General features: G+C 40.4%; 1 protein-coding gene across 6 annotated transcripts in view; it reads right to left on the reverse strand.

The window, feature by feature from the left end:
• Window positions 1-17229, reverse strand: part of RARB (retinoic acid receptor beta) — a 353150-nt gene that overhangs the window by 233603 nt on the left and 102318 nt on the right. The window contains exon 1 of one of the 6 annotated variants that reach the window (XM_081883364.1): window positions 5920-5938. The exons of the other annotated variants lie outside the window; for them this stretch is intronic. The gene's annotated coding sequence lies outside the window, so the exon portion shown is untranslated. Of the gene's footprint in view, window positions 1-5919; window positions 5939-17229 lie in introns of those variants that run through there. 6 annotated transcript variants of the gene reach the window in all.

A 17229-nucleotide genomic window follows, 5' to 3' on the forward strand; every position in this document is an offset into this window, starting at 1 on the left:
AGGCTGTGATTTTACTGTATGGCTGCAATTAAGTAAACTGTAATACACACAGACAAGTCAATCTTGTTTTCTGAATTACATTGCTCCAGGAGTGGAGAACCTGAAGTCCCCCAGAAGTTGTTGAACTATAATTCCCATCAACTCTAACCATAAGCTATGCTAGGAAAGCAATGTTCTGAAAAACACTTTCCTCTTCACTGCACTGGTACACAAAATCAGGGCCACGTTGTGAGCCGAGTACATAGTAAATGAAACCATATGCAGGTCTTTGAACATATCCGCTAATCCTATGTGCTTAATGTGTCCAATCGGTTGTGCAAATTGGCTTTGGTTTGCTAGGAAAGGTTGGCTGTCCAGTAAGAGCATATATAACTGCCAATAGTTATGCATATCCAATAGTAGGCTATAGAGGAGGATCAAGATTGACAGAGCTCACACATTACATCTTGGGGGTGAGAGTGGGATCTGTAAAATTGAGCAGAAAACTTGGTTTATTAAAACTGACAGAATTGATGGGTGCGATATAGCCATCTAGGTAGGAATATCCTTGTGCATCAAGTGCTCAAAGACAGACAAGCAAGGAAGAGGTATGCCCCAGGGTGGAGCCAATGTGGCAGTCTTGTCCCTTAAAAGACCTGGAGGCCTACATGGACCATCTAAAGGTAAAGGTAAAGGGAACCCTGGCCATTAGGTCCAGTCATGGACGACTCTGGGGTCGCGGCACTCATCTCGCTTTATTGGCCGAGGGAGCGTGACTAAGCCGCTTCTGGTGAACCAGAGCAGTGCACGGAAACGTCTTGTCCCTTAAAAGACCTGGAGGCCTACATGGACCATCTACCTGTGCCTTTATATTATACGTTTAAGCGGTTCTCCAGGGTTCTTTGTAGGTATCTCTCAAAGTTTTGGTTTAGTCCCTAATGAGCATGGGTCCCATTCTTTTCTGCTATCTGCTGGGGGCTGCCACTCACTCAGAAACGAGGCAAGGACAATCTGGGAGAGAAGAAAGGTCTAAACCTCAAAGCACAGTGCTGTCAAGCCTAGATCACCTATTGAAACCTTTTCTAGAGATGAGTGTCTGGTGGTCTAGCCTTCTGGAATGGAGAGAATGGGTATGGGCAATTGACCCAGCTAAGGTAGATGAAGCCAGGCAGAAAGTGAATACAGTTGTATAATGCTTCCTGGAGGTGATGGCGATCTGTCACCAGCATTCAGGCAGATTGAGTCTACCTCTTACAGCCAGACAACATCTAGCTGGCTGAATTGGTTGCAGCTATATTAAGTTTGGCAGGAAAATATATGGCAGGCTCCATAGCCTACTTAGGGAGAAGGCTCATAAGGGATTCTAAGGGTGTGGTTTTACATCCTTAGCGTCAGCCACATACTCAGGCTGCTAGTGGAGTCCACAGGAGCACAATAGAACTAAATGCCAAGCAGATCTCTGAAGGTTGCCCTGACATGCAAGCAGGTTGCCCCATAGTGGATTCCTTGTCCTGTGCCACACCAATGCATTGCATCATTTTCCAACTACTCATTACTCCTGTGCAACTGGATCAAAGATCATCACAAAATCTGTGGATCATATGTGGAATTTGCAGCTGAATTCCAGGTATGTGTAAACTCTAAAATCCAGTTAATTGTGTGGTTAGAGTACCAAAATAATATTTCCCATTAGACACAGTGGCTCAGTTCGGTTCATAGCTCCCCTCAAAGGCAGAAATTACCATATCTATGTAATAAAAGGCTGAGAAACCAAATTCAAAATATGTTATTGACTATCTGCTAAGATCTGAACCCTGAATCAAGGGCAGAGTTTAGCCAATAGTGAAGGGTCCAAATTTTCCCATTTTCCTCGTTTTCATTTTTTCTACCCTACCTTCTTGCCCATCTCCTAGGTTACTTTTTAGCATTAGCCTTCATCTCACCTCCCCCAGCAGTTATTTTAATATTTCCAGTTTTTATTTATAGAAAAATATTTTGTAACAAAAACTTGAGTAGACAGTTATTTTCATCCTTAATATGTTCTAATGTATTTATCATATTAAAAATTAACTGTGCAATCCTATATATTTTCAATTTCCAGCTCCAGGACCTTCATTTATTTGCTCTTGGGCATTTCCAACAATGTAATAATTCTGCAGGGTGAGCTGGAGATATCAGTGGGTTAGTAGTGAGTATGAGAATTTATTATAAAACCTGTTCTCTCTCTCCATACACACACCTCTCTTGTTTCTCGTTGAAGGAGTAATAAGGAAGTAATGTTAGGAGAGAACAACCATTAACTGCGAGGAGAGAAAATTATGGCAAGTAAAACAGCCATTTAACAATCAATAATTTGCCTAACAAGGAGCCAATAAAACAATTGCAACATGCAAATAATACACTAGAAAAATGTAGTAGTTCTGAACCATCTGCAACCATTGCAAAATCCTATCAGTTTGGCTATAAAGACAAAAATGCACTAAGCACAAGCTTCAAAATCCCATTTCTACAACATGATGTATTAAGCAGACCTAAATGTCATCTAGATAATGGCTGGGGTCAACAGCACCTGGCAGATTTGGGAATCTGCTAAGGTTTCACCACTCTAGACATGGCCTCATGCTCCAAGTGCTGCTGGTGAGCTAAGTCCAGCTGCCATTTTATTTGCCGAAACAGTTGAAGAAAATGCTACATCAGCATTATAGGAAATTAGAATGGCAAGCTATGCCCAGCATCCTGGCACTACGTGGAGGGCTGCTATCGTCACCTGACATCACCAAGGAAATGGTCCATGAAAAGGCAACAACCTAGAGGAATACCTGCAAGTCAATCAATTGAAAGAGAACCTGTAAAGGAAGTGCAATTGCATGCCCCAAAGTGGAAAAAAATGTGCAATGTTTCAATGCTTGCTAAGATATGGCAATGGTGATAAGTAAGTCAGAAATATTTTTCAGTGGGGAACTAGATGAGTACTAGGGAAGAAACAGAAGCTGCTATTAAAGGAACGATGATGTGATCGAGAACAGCAAAATGTTGGATACTTTACTGCGCACAATGGTTTGTGCATGTGGCTTATCTGAAAGGGGAAAGATAAACAACACATGGAAAAACCTGCAAATTGAATTGTGAACACACTAAGGCCGTGAACAGAGGAATTTTCTATGAACCATCGGAAGACAGGAAGTGTTGAAACCTCCAACAAATCAACGGAACTCACAAAATGGAAGTGAGGAAATTCAACCAATCCTAGAAAGGGGTGAGGACTCATTTAAACTTGTAAAACTCTCTCTCTCTCTCTCTCTCTCTCTCTCTCTCTCTCTCTCTCTCTCTCACACACACACACACACACACACACACTGGTAGCAAGCATGGTGCCCTCTAGTTGTTTTGGAGTACAATTCCCAGTGTTCCTGACAAAGCCAAATGCGGCTCATGGAGTTGAGGTGCAAAACATCTGGAATGCACCACATTGGCCTTGCCTATTATTAGAAATACATTCTTTGAAGGCTGTCAGCCTAGTTTATGAGTATATTAGATTTCAGCCTGACTAACTCCAACATGTTGGACCAGCAAGTACTGAAGAAATTAAGACCGCTCAGTTGGCTAGAACATGGTGCTGATACCACCAAGGTTACAGATTTGATTGCCATAAGGGACAGTTGCATAGTCCTGCATTGCAGAGGTTGGACTAGATGACACTCAAGGTCCCTTCCAACTCTATGATTCTAATAAAAGTACATGGGAATTTGTTTTATATACATATAGAATTTGAAGTTCTGGCTTTCTTCAGAAGCCCACTATACATTTTTAAAACAATAGCTAAGAAAAAAATAGAACCAAAAAGAAATATTGAATATGGCAGAAACCCGTACTTCAGGGAGCCAAGACACAAATGCATGAAAGGAGGTAGTGTGGGAAAGATTTGTATGTTTCCACATCAACACTTATGTAAATAGCAACCAATTACTGGTCTGGCTTGAATTCTTTCCCCAAAATAATGGAAAATGTACAATCACAGTCACAGAGACGGAAATTGCTTTTGCTTGGGTGTTTAGCTGGTTCCTCTAACTTTTCCGTTGGAGAAAGTAGACTACTGTAATTCACTGTATGTGGGGCTACCCATGCTTTACACATATTTCCCCATTCCTGACTGCCTATTACTAAAGAGCCAAGTTGAAGGTTTTATTGGCATTTAAAGCTGTAAACCATGCGGGGATCAGGATAACCTAGGAGTCTGCCTCCCTTGTGGTATGGACCCAGCCCATCTTCAAGGTCTTCTGAGGAGACTCTGCTGGCCATTCACTTATTAAAATTTTACATGACCAGTGTGGATTGATTGTCACTTGGTGATCATGTGGAAGTATGCCTTCTCAACGAAAAGCACCCACCCTCTGGAATGCCCTCTCTCAGATAATTCACGGAGACAGTAATGACCTTTAAATTTCTATTAAAAAAAACAAAACCACTGTATGTTTATCCAGGCTTCCCTTAATCTTTCGTTTTGTTTTGCACACTGCTCAGTTTTATTTCTGAAACACAGTTCTGTTGTGGCTTTATCTCATTTTTAAGGATTTTTTTGTACAATAAATATTAACGCTTTGATGCTAACTCCTTAGATATATATTTATTATATTAAGCAGTATAAACATGTACAAATAAACCAATAAGTTGGTTAAATATAATTGCATTGATTCTTAGATCGTCGTGGGGTGGGGGAGTCAATCCATTATCTCTATGGCAATCAAGATGCAACACACATTTGTTTGCATGAAAATGGCTCCATATGCTTCAATATGTAAAATGCAAGAGTAAGCGAACAGTGTGATATTTTCAATGGCCTACTATTTAGATAGCCTTGGCAACTGATCTAATTTATGATTAAGATTTGAGATATTTATAACAGTGCTTTCAATTTCATAAAAGCCAACCCTACATAAAGTGGAACCTCAGGTTATGTACCGTCCTCCTTGCGAATGCTTCAACGAGCTCCACTAACCCGGAAGTAGATGCCCCTTGTTGCGAACTTTGCCCCGGGATGCGAGTGGAAGTCGTGTGCTGGCAGCGCAGCAGCAGCGGGAAGCCCCATTAGCAAAAGCGCGCCTCATGTTAAGAACAGTTTCGGCTTAAGAACGGACCTCCAGAACGAATTAAGTTCCTAACCGGAGGTACCACTGTAAATATACAGGGTGAGTCTTTTAGAAGAGGCCCCATGGAACATGTGTACTCTGCATGAGAAGAAGCCAACTGCATTACAAATACAGTGGTACCTCGGGTTACATACGCTTCAGGTTACATACGCTTCAGGTTACACACTCCGCTAACCCAGAAATAGTGCTTCAGGTTAAGAACTTTGCTTCAGGGAGAGAACAGAAATCATGCAGCTGCAGCGCAACAGCAGCAGGAGGCCCCATTAGCTAAAGTGGTGCTTCAGGTTAAGAACAGTTTCAGGTTAAGTACGGACCTCTGGAACGAATTAAGTACTTAACCCAAGGTACCACTGTACTCAGGGGCACACTGTACTGGGCCCCAAGGGTTTAAAGGGCATGGGGAGCAGGAACACAGGAAGCTGTCTTATACTGAATCCAACCACTGACCCACTTATCTCAACATTATCCACATTGATGAGCAGCAACTCTCCAAGCTTTATTGCAATGTTTCTGAACACCAGTTGCTAGAAACCACAGGAGGGGGAGAGTTCTCTTGTGCTTGGGTCCTGCCTAAGAGTTTCCCACAAGCCTCTGGGTGGCTACTGTGAGAGCAGGATGCTAGACTAAATGGGCCATTGATCTTATCTGATGGGTAATCTTATGTTCTTATTATGTAGGGTTTTAAACACCAAGTCTCTCCCAGCCCTACCTGAGATATTAGTGATTGAGCCTGGAGCCTTTTGCAAGCAAAGCTGGTGGCATGACCCTTCACTTGAATGGTGAAAAAACCCACTAGGCCTAGCAGCTTCAGTCGCCATATTCATTATCCCAGTGCCTCTGGCTCCCACCCAGTGATGTAGTGTACCACAGGGGCAGAGTTCAGAAGCACTTAGAAGGATGATGGTGGTGACAATCACCTGACATGACACTTCACTTGGCAGCCCAGGTAATAATGTTATATATATGTTTAAATGAGGCCAGCTTCAGGGCTTGTGGGTCTGACAGAGGTCATCATACAAGGTGACCAAAGCAGTTTTTCTGCCAAAACTGGGCCTAACAATTTTCTCCCAAAGCGCAATGAAGGAGGGTATGCCAGTAAGTACGAATAGGGCTTTGGAACAACTAAACCTCTAGACCACTGGAAGGAAAACCAAGGATGGCTGGCAAACTAAACTATTGATATGTACAGGATAAACTAGTTAACGTAGTACCCAAGACAGAACGAGGACTTTGAATAATAAAAAAGGGGTAAAGGTTTAATGCCCATTTTTAAAGCTTTGTGTGCAGACTTTTATGTCAGTACAACTTTTAAAAACTCACTTTTATTAAGATGAACAGGGTCTAAAAAAAATTATTATTAAGGTTATAAGGATGTGTGTAAACAAAAAATTAAACAATGAAACCAAGAGGGGGAGGGGAGGGAAGTCAAGCAAAAATTATGGTTTAAAATCTTTGATTATGATGGTTTTTTCTTTTGTTTTGTTTTTTAAAATCTTTTATCTTTTTATTTTTCTTTATATATTGTTGCTTTATTGTTTATTTTTATGTTATTTTTTGAAAAATTAATAAATTGTCATCAAAAAAAGGGGGGGAACCAAGATGGCAACCAGAAATTGCCAGAGCAGTAGTAAGCTATGGACCTTTCTTGAGCCCTGAGGCTCTAGAATCTTCCACAAGACAATAGGTGCTGATGCTGGATCTGAACTGAAGGAAGGCCCTAATTATTTAGAGCATTTTTGTTCCCTTTTATGCATGAAATAGCTGCAGTGGAGTCAGTGGAATCTACAAAGCTAAAAAGAGAGGTGGAATGAAACTGCCAGTCACAGAGGGAGGATGGGAAAGAAGCAAAGAGAAAAGAATGATGGTCTGAAATTCTTGGAGATCCATTCTTTCTGGGTCCTGTTGTCCCAGGATCAGAGGCTACTGCATGTGAGCAATACTCCCACCCAAACCAGCCTCATTTGTGACATGATTTATTTCCTTCTTTGGTGATTTTTTAAAAAAACTGCTGAGATTTATATTATCTTATCTATTTAACAATGTTTTAAAATTATTGTTAATACTGCTAACTTGGTCATTTTAATCTGCACTGTGTTTTTATAATGTGCAAGACACTTCGGTGAGCCAGCCATGCCCGAAAAAGGAAGCCTATAAAGACTTTTATGAATAAGTAAATAAAATCAAACATCTGCAGAAAAAAACAACTATACCAATGAATTGCATCGGACTAATGAATTTGTCAAGAGGTAGAGTCTACAGGTGTTTCGTATTTTGAGATAATGCTCACCAAAAATTGTACAACCTTATGAAATACACTAACATTGATTAGCTACCTCTTCTAAAACAGGACAGGGGAAGCAATACCAGAGACCTCTTATGTTAATTATTCAGCAGTAATTTACAACAACAATTATCTTCTGTTTTTGCATAAAAGAAGACATCCATAAAAGCTCTTTCTCTGTCTTTCTCTGTGTGTATCTCACAAACACATGACAATACATTAATTGGTCATTACGCCACACTGATATATTTAGTTTAATTGAGCCACAGTATGGAGGAAAACTTGGAAATGAAGTAAGTAATCTACTTAAGAATATCATCTCATGTTGGCAGGACACCAGACCTTAATTGACATAAAAGCTCTCATGCCTTTTGGTCAGCTACTATGGTACCAAATAATTTAGTCTTCTTGCCTACTTTTCACAACATTGGGCTACAATGCTGATGCTTTTTGAGCAAATGATTGCCAAATACTCTTTGACTTATTAGGACCAAATTCTGTTGATTTTGCAAAGCTAAAAGGCAAAAAGAAAAAAGAAAACCCCACACAAAAACCACAAAAACCAAGCAATAAAAAAACAAAAACAAAAAACAGTGTTGGAAACTTCTGGACTACAATGTACTCTTGTCATAGTGGAATTAGTAATAGCAGTGCTGCTATCAAAGGCTGCCATGCAATAAAACTCGTGGTTTGCATTTAGATTACATTTGATTTCTCCATGTGGAAAATACATGCTCTAATTTCCTTCTTATGGTACAAGTGATAATACTGAGCACACAATATCCTAGGTGATGACACAAAATGTAAGGTAGGCATGACTTGTTTTATTATAATAACGCTTGCACTTCTGGCTGTGATTTTATGAACCAAATATACCAAAGAAAGTATAAAAAGACAGCAAGAACTAAGAAGCAAGACAGCAATTGGGGCTGGAAGGTGCAGCTATGGGAATAGGTTGAAAGGACAAATCCTGTACCAAGGTGATTTTGCAAATGTTCAGCTTTAGTGTAATTTGCAAGGAAATGGTATACTGAACAGCAAAAGGAAAGAAATACCAATCCTGCTATGCAATTGTTTGTTTGTTTTGATATTTGCCATTTACCTTTGTAATGCTATCTGTCAATATTAATTTTCAGGTGTGGAAAGGGAATTTATTACTTTGTTTCCACACTTCTACACAAGCACTCGGCAAAGCAGTCATTTGGATAGTTTATTTTTACAATATGTCTCCAAGAAGCCAGAATGCACATTTAGGATCTTATTAGCTGTATATATATATAAAAAAAATGAGGCACATGCTGTACACCATCTCCATAGGGATATTCTACAACATGGAAATTCTGGACAGAGCCATTCGCCTTTAACAAGAATAGAAACAAAACAGAATTCTACAATAATAAACAGAACTGGGGGCTCATTATGATGAGAAGTACACAATGCAATTTTTTTATGTTCTCACATTAACAAATGATTGTTTATTCACAGTGATTTACTGAATCAAAGAATCAGGCAGTACTAAAGCACCTGGATATAAAAACTAATACAAAGAACTAGTGATATTTTAAATGCGCTAAATTTAGGTGACCTGACCTCAATAATAACAACAATACACCCTGTATTACATGAACGTAATTTGTAAATGAATATAAAGTGTTGTTCAACTTAATTAATAAGAATATAGAATCAATTGGTTGTAATACTAATTACTACTAATAGCACAAATTTGCTATTTAAGATCCCAGGGCTGTTGTCGTTTTCCATTTCTACAGCCTATTTGCATTTTCTTGCCCATGCCATCTTACAATACTCAAAAAATGATTAAAGCACTGGTGTGGAAAATGGGCACACCATCGTTTGTGTAGGAAGGAACTCATTTTTAAAACCAAAATCTCCACAGGTGTACAAAAACAATGCAGTTTATAATTTGTTGTTTATATTTGATTTTTTAAAAAAACGTTTTAAAAGCAACGAGGGTAAACATTTCAAGGCCCTCCACCATTTGTTTTGTTTTTTCGGCCTCGCCAAGGACAAAAGTTGCAATGTCGAATCTTCAAAAAAGAAAGGGGGGGGACGAAATGTTGGGAAAGAACGAGAACAGTACAAGGTTTCCAGGGAGAGAAAAAAGCAACAGCAACCATATTTCCAAGCAACGTCTTTTTGAAGCAACAGTTTCTATACCTGTATGTCCCTGAGAGAGGCAGCGGGGAAGGCTTAACACATTTTAGAGAACGATAACTTTTCAGTAGTCACAATAAATATGTTCACGGGAAAGAATAAAAGGATGCATGCTTGAATAACCCTGAAAAGAAATATGTTTCCAGCTCGCACAGAGGAGGAACTGCTCAAAAGTGTGTTCAGCGGTGACCCCAGCAAATGCTAACAGGAACAGAGAGGGATATTGAACTGTACTGTGTGGGTGGTTAACAATATAAGCGAAATCCATATCCATCCAGTCGCTAACGTGGCAGTGATAACCTTTCGATAAAACAGCCTTGGCCTGCACTTCTGTTCCGTTCATCAATCCATCTTCGCCCACGCTACTTCTTACCAGCTTGGTTCTCATACAAATCCCAGTACCCCTGCCCTGAACTTACAGAACACTTCTCCAACACCCAATAATTTCCATCCTCAAACTCCAGTAGCTCTGCACTTGACTGCAGTCTCACAATATCTTAAGGGCTGTCACATGGAAGAAGGAACACACTTGTTTTCTCCTGCTCTGTAGGGCAGGATTCGAACCAAGAGAGAGAGAAGAGAGAGTTTGGATTTGATACCCCGCTTTATCACTACCCTAAGGAGTCTCAAAGCGGCTCACATTCTCCTTTCCCTTCCTCCCCCACAAAAAAACACTCTGTGAGGTGAGTGAGGCTGAGAGACTTCAAAGAAGTGTGAGTAGCCCAAGGTCACCCAGCAGCTGCATATGGAGGAGCGGAGACGCAAACCTGGTTCCCCAGATTACGAGTCTACTGCTCTTAACCACTACACCACACTTGCTCTCCAAGGGCTTCAAGTCACAAGAAAGTAGATTCTGACTAAACATTCAGGAAAAACTTTCTGACAGTAAGAGCTGTTCAGCAGTGGAATAGACTCCCACAAGAGGTGGTGGAAGTTTTTAAGCAGAGGTTGGATGCCCATCTGTCATGGATGCTATAGCTGAGATTCCTGCATTGCAGGGGGTTGGACTAAATGACTCTTGGGTCCCTCCCAACTCTTAAGATTCTATTATGCTATTTCGCTTCCCCCTCCCCAGGGAATGCCTACTAGAATAATGAGTTCCGACTATCCAGTTTTATGAAGAAATATTACAAAAAAGTTGTTTTTTAAAAATCTCTACAGTAGTCCTAGGGAACTCGAGTGTGAATGGCAGTGTTCAGACAATTATATTTCAGCTAAATAAGGCAAAAAGTTAATAAGCCTCACAGCCAGTTTGATCTTTCCTTCATGCAAACAAGTGATTGAACCAGAAGTCTTCCATTAAACTATAGTTGCCTATGTTGTCTGTACAGGGAAACTACGGAAGAAAGCAAGATATTAAGCCATGGTTTGAAGTTGGTTTATTATATTTAGTGGTTTGTTCAAAGTTCATAACCATAGTTTCTCAATTTGGATGAAACAGGAAACCAAAGTTAATGAAAGACTTCCTGATTTGTATGCCGGCTCAGGTGAAGGGAGAAGCAAAACAATTGGGACTGGCCATCATGCTTGTTCTTATCTCAGTTTTTTAAAGTGAGATATCACCATCTGAATTATGATGAAGAAGATAAAGTTTAGCGGGGCCTTTTAGTTATTAGCCCCCTTCTTTACAGATGCTTCAATACACTGTCAAAAACTTTTTGTTATACAAAAGGAATACTGAGTGAACACGCTGCGGGGGTTTATGCACAAACATGTTCAAAAATAGTTCTCACACATTAAAGGGAACATAGCAGGAACACACACGGCATACAGGCATATATGTGCTCATGACTGAATGCCCTATTGTCAAGAATTTAGGGTCACAGCTTTAAAAGAAGAGCATAAGGAGATGCCCAGCTTGCAGAATAGTTTTTATACTATGGGTGGGCATTTTCCAGCCAAAGGCAACCCTTCCCCTTCTTGGCAACTTTCCACGGGCCACACACCAGGGGCAGGTGGGGCCAGAGGCAAAATGGATCAAACAACAAATGTCAAATGTACTTTTTGCAGCGGGCTAGTTTCTCCTCAGGGACGTGGGTGGCGCTGTGGTCTAAAACACTGAGCCTAGGACTTGCCGATCAGTAGGTCGGCGGTTCGAATCCCCACTCCCGTTGTTCGGTCCCATCTCCTGCCAACCTAGCAGTTCGAAAACACACCAGTGCAAGTAGATAAATAGGTACCGCTATGGTAGGAAGGTAAACGGTGTTTCCGTACACTGCTCTGGTTTGCCAGAAGCGGTTTAGCCATGCTGGCCACATGACCCTGAAAAACTGTGGACAAACACCGGCTCCCTCGGCCAGTAAAGCGAGATGAGTGCTGCAACCCCAGAGTTGTTCGTGACTGGACTTAACTGTCAGGGGTCCTTTAGCTTTACCTTCTCCTCACATCCCTCTCTATCTTCCCATCCGTACAAGCAAGAAGAATTATCAGAGTTCAAGCATACATTCCAGCCAGACAAAAACGCTTAGAAGGCCAAGCTGAGCTAGTGAGGGGTCTAGCCGAGGAAGAGTTCTAAGGTCCAGAAAAAGAGGGGGCCCCCACACTTTATATACATATTTCAGGAATGCCTGCTCATCCACGCTTTGTGCTGTACAATCTGAAAATTAATTTGTGAAAGGATAGGATACCTGGTGCTTTTAGAACCTAAAATACAATTCTCGGGTCGCTGAAAATACTTAGGTCTCTGTATAAGTTATTGCAAATATGCTAATGGTGACAAAAACACGTCTAGCAAAAGCTGCACCCTGCATATTCGATCACAAGGTGTTGCACACACACACACACACACAAATAATAATAATAATAATAATAATAATAATAATAATAATAATAATATATTTATATGCCACCTATCTGACTGGGTAGCCCCAGCCACCCTGGGCTGAGTGGCTCCCAACAAAATATTAAAAACACAATAAAACATAAACAATTAAAAACTTCCCTGAACACGACTGTCTTCAGATGTCTTCTAAAAGTCAAAAAGTTGTGTATGCCTTTGACACCTGATGGGAGGGCATTCCACAAAGGGCAGCCAATGCACTAGCAACACCCATCAACTTTTGGGGAGAGGCTCCCTCAAATATTTCATTGGGAGGGCCAAAGGAACCTAGGAGTTGGTTCCTTTGAAGCTTTGAAGCCTTTCCTGCCTCCGCTACTGTCAGGGGCTGGGCAAGAGGAAAAGGAAGATTTACAACAGTGGTTTGCGGAAGGTCACAGTTCAGAGGTAGATGAGGGGAAAAGTTGGGAGATCATGGGAGAGGCAGAGCGAGCAGAGCTGGACACATTGTCACTAGAAAGCACTCCAGACCCACCATCTCCCAGAACCCGGCGAGCCTTAAAAGTAGGAGAGCAAAGAGCTTGAAGACAGAGGGCTCGTAGCAGCACCCATAGAATTAAGAAGTGGGAGAGGCAGGGGTGGTGGAGATTCACTCGGGACAATGCCATTATCCAAGAGGCTGGAGTCTATAGCCTCTCTCTGTAAAGATCAAAATAAAAAAGGACAGTGAGAAACTTTTCCTTGGCTTTATAATTTCCTGGGCAACCAGCCGAGAGCCGCTGACAGCACATTGACAGCTATTTGTCCTCATGTTCAAAAAGATGCATTGCCTTTGGCAACAGAGGATACAAACAGTTTTAATAGCTAACAGCAAATGATAGTCCTACCCTCCATGAATTTTCTCCTTTTAAGCCTATCAGTGGTCATAAGCACATATTGTGGCAGTGAATTCCACATGCCAAGTATGCCTCTTTTTATAAGCTTCAATAATGCTCCCAGTTCCTAATATATTTCCTTTAAACTCGAAAGCATATATTTCTGGTATAATACCCAATTGTAATCCCAGCTCATGAAATACACCAGTTTAATGACCTCTGAATGTGATTAATTCCATACGTACAACTGGAGGAGGAAGACTATTTAAGAAAAGACAGACTTAAAACTAATAATAATACCAATCAAAGTTATCTACCAATAAGAACCATGCTTCCTATGCACCTTAATCTAATACTACACATCCTAACTAAATTCACCTGGCCTTTTTAAAGATGCAACAGATAAACTCCTTAAGAAAAACACCTCAGTAGGATTTAACTGCATGCCCTGATTCCTGTTGGGTGCACAGGGAATACAGAAAGTGAGCTAAATAAAGTCGAGCAGTCTTGCAATCTGTAAGCATTACATTTTCTCTACGCTACAGCGGAGACTGCATCTTGAATCAAACTAGGAAGTACTTGATTATGAGTTCAAGGCTGCAGAGTATTTATTGTAAAATAAAAACCCTATGTCACTGCTATAGCATCTGTATTCATCAGATACTCACCTCCTTCTATGAAAAGAGAAGCTGCTTGTAAATCCACGGTGGCAAGAAAATTATATTTTAAAAAAATCCTTTGGATGCAAAACACCAAAGAGAGCAGCTGCTGAAAGCACCCAGCCAATGCAGAGAATCTCAGTCTCACAGTAAATCCTGCAAAAATGCATCTCGCTCACTTGTGTGGATCTCTTTATTGCACTTGACAAGGGCTCGCCCAAGGGACAAACTTGTTGTTCCATAAAGATCCCTAAACACGAGAAATTGATAAAACATTTAATCCAGCCCCTGGTATCAAATGTCTTCTTTTGCCATTGATGGCAAGAGAAAAATCTATTTACCCATTAAATAATGACATTCAAAACCATCCTGTGTATTATATCTCTTAATGCAGTTTGGCTGTCCTGGAATGTATCCAAGAAACTAGATATTTTACAACATTAAAGATAATTCAATGCAATTTATATTGAATATGTCAGGGGGGTGTTGTGCTAATCAGCATTGCTTGCATATTATAATTTAAGCAAGAAAATCTGGAGACAAAATACTATTTAACAATACTGCAATTTGTTGGTTTATCTATTGCATACTATTTCCTATAGACAGGATGAAATCAGACTGAGTCCGTAGACCCACTGAAATCATAGTAGGTTCCTTGAGCCCATTCTTTCAATGGGTGATACAAACAAAGATTCATGCAGTATCACTTGCTCATGTGCAAGCTAACTCAACAACTTGTTACCACTTGCCTCAATTTGGGAAAAACATTGGGGTAGTCCAATATGCATATGGAACTCCCTAGAGGTGATTCAGTATTCAGTTCAAAGTTGGGGAAACAATATTGAAATATACTTGGAGTCGCGTAGCTCTTTATTGAAGCTCATAAAGACAGTGAATGAATTTTTCCCCAACCCTCTGGCTTTATATACATTATTTACACAATAGGTCCCGTGTGATTGGCTGATTCTGCTTCCCTCCTGGAGCCTGATTGGGCTGCTCCTGCAGGCCAATCAGGTTGTTCCATTCTAGGATCCTACCTGCCTATTGTTCTAGGATCCAAGCTCAGTACATAACAAATATATTCACACAGAAATATATTCACACAGAAAGATTCCACTTCCATTGTGATCCATATAGCACAGTAGTAGAGCTTTTTAGAATAGATCAAGAGCGAGGATTCATTCTTTGGTTTTCTAGGTGTCACTTAACTGCAACTATTATCATCTGTGACTAATTGGGCATTCTGGCTGGGCAGTTAAGAGGCCAGCAAATCTATAGTTGGAGGCCATCCCTGCTTTAGAGTCTTGCAAGATAGCACCTGTACACAAAATTAAGCAACTTTTCATTCTGCCGCCTCTTATCTAGCAAAATGGCTGTGCTAATTCTAAAACACAGAATAACTCTTTGCCTGCTTATCTGTAGGCTTCATTCGGACTACTCTATAGCAAGCAGTTTCAGGACTGGGGGCCGGGGGCAGAAGCAAATCCATTTGAGATTAAAAGGTCTTTAAAGCACAGTGAATTAAGCATATCAGAGGGCTGAAATGGATCAGTAAGTTCAAGCGCCAAGCAAGCATCTTCCAATGTTGTTTAAGGATGTTCCACGGGCAATGTTCTCAAAACTGCAAACTTCTCTGGGGACAAGATGGGTAACATTAGCAGAACTCCCCAAACTCCTCTCGAAACCTTACAGTCTAACGCTCCTAGTTGCCAAATGTTTTCCCCATCCTAACCAACTATGATAGAGAATAATATGGAAGCCCATCAACAAAAATTGTATAATAATTGATTTTTTATATTCAGCTATTATATTGTGTATGCAACAGCAACCATATTTCATTCATATATATATATATATATATATATATATATATATATATATATGAATATATATAGTATATATATATTCTTTGCCATTATAAGATCATTTACTTTGATCTTCTTGAATGATCCACATAAATGTCAAACCATGTTATTTTCTCATTTTTTTATTCTTCTCCAATAACTGTCAAAGATTCTTAATGTGCTGAAGTATGCATTCATATTCTGCTGCTACGCATGTGTTCATATTTTGTGCAATCGATAAGGCTGCCCTTATAGAATTTAATTACTTTTTGCAGCAACTCTCTTTAGAGAGGCTTTTTCAGTGCTCCATGCCAGCAACAAGGCTGGACCTGTACCCTGTGACATGTCAGCTTAAAAGCATCGTTAGCCCAGGTTAATTGGGTTTTATTTTTTTGTTACCTCGGGGAGCTGTAGTATTAATGTGCCAATTCTAAAGAAATTAATTACCCTCATTTCACAGAACTTTATAATATCCAGAGCTTATCACAAAGGAAATGCTGTTCATTTTTTGTTTCTGTCTTATTAAAAAAGTAACCATCACAGACTACTGCGCTGACTACAGTATTCTAGGGTGGGCATAGGATTCATTTGATCTGCAAAGAAAATGTAGTAGAATGGAGCTGTCTCCTGAAGCAACACTATAACCCAGTGCCCTTCTTTGATTCTAGGACTGCCACTTATAAATCACTAAAAAAAAAGAGGCAAATGTGACATAGTTTTGCATAAAGTTAGCACATGCTGAATTATACATATAGATGCATATTTGGAAATGATCGCTATGATTTAAATAAGAATATAACATATCTCACCATAATGGAGAATACTATAACCAGGTGATCCATGTGATCATAGAATTGTAGAGTTAGAAGGGACCCTGAGGATCATCTAGTCCAACCACCTGCAATGCAGGAATATGCAGCTGTCCCGTACAGGGACTGTACCTGCAACCTTGGCATTATCATCACTACGCTCCACCAACTGAGCTATCTATGAGACATCTGCTGTCCAAGTGTTAAGTGTTGGTGGGGAACATCAAGGTCTCTGCTCTCTCCTTAGGTTTCTTTTAAACCTTTAAACCAGACTTCAACTCATTAAAACAGAGGATCACCCTCTGAAAACTAGGACGTAAGGCCACACTTTCTGCTTTGTTCAAACTCTACCGCTCTCCTAGAGGACTTCCTTTGAAGAACATCAGTATCACTGATGCAGAAGATCTAGAGGCCCTTCCAGACCCCAGATCATTTTTTTGTAGATTTGTGATTATTTATGCGTGGTGCTGTGGGTTAAACCGCAGATCCTAGGACTCGCCGATCAGAAGGTCAGTGGGTCGAATCCCCGCAACAGGGTGAGCTCCCGTTGCTTGGTCCCTGCTCCTGCCAACCTAGCAGTTTGAAAGCACGTCAAAGTGCAAGTAGTTAAATAGATACCGCTCCGGTGGGAAGGTAAACGGCGTTTCCGTGCGCTGCTCTGGTTTGCCAGAAGCGGCTTAGTCA

Source organism: Podarcis melisellensis (assembly GCF_964234715.1).
Source record: "Podarcis melisellensis genome assembly, chromosome: 12".
NCBI lineage: Eukaryota > Metazoa > Chordata > Lepidosauria > Squamata > Lacertidae > Podarcis > Podarcis melisellensis.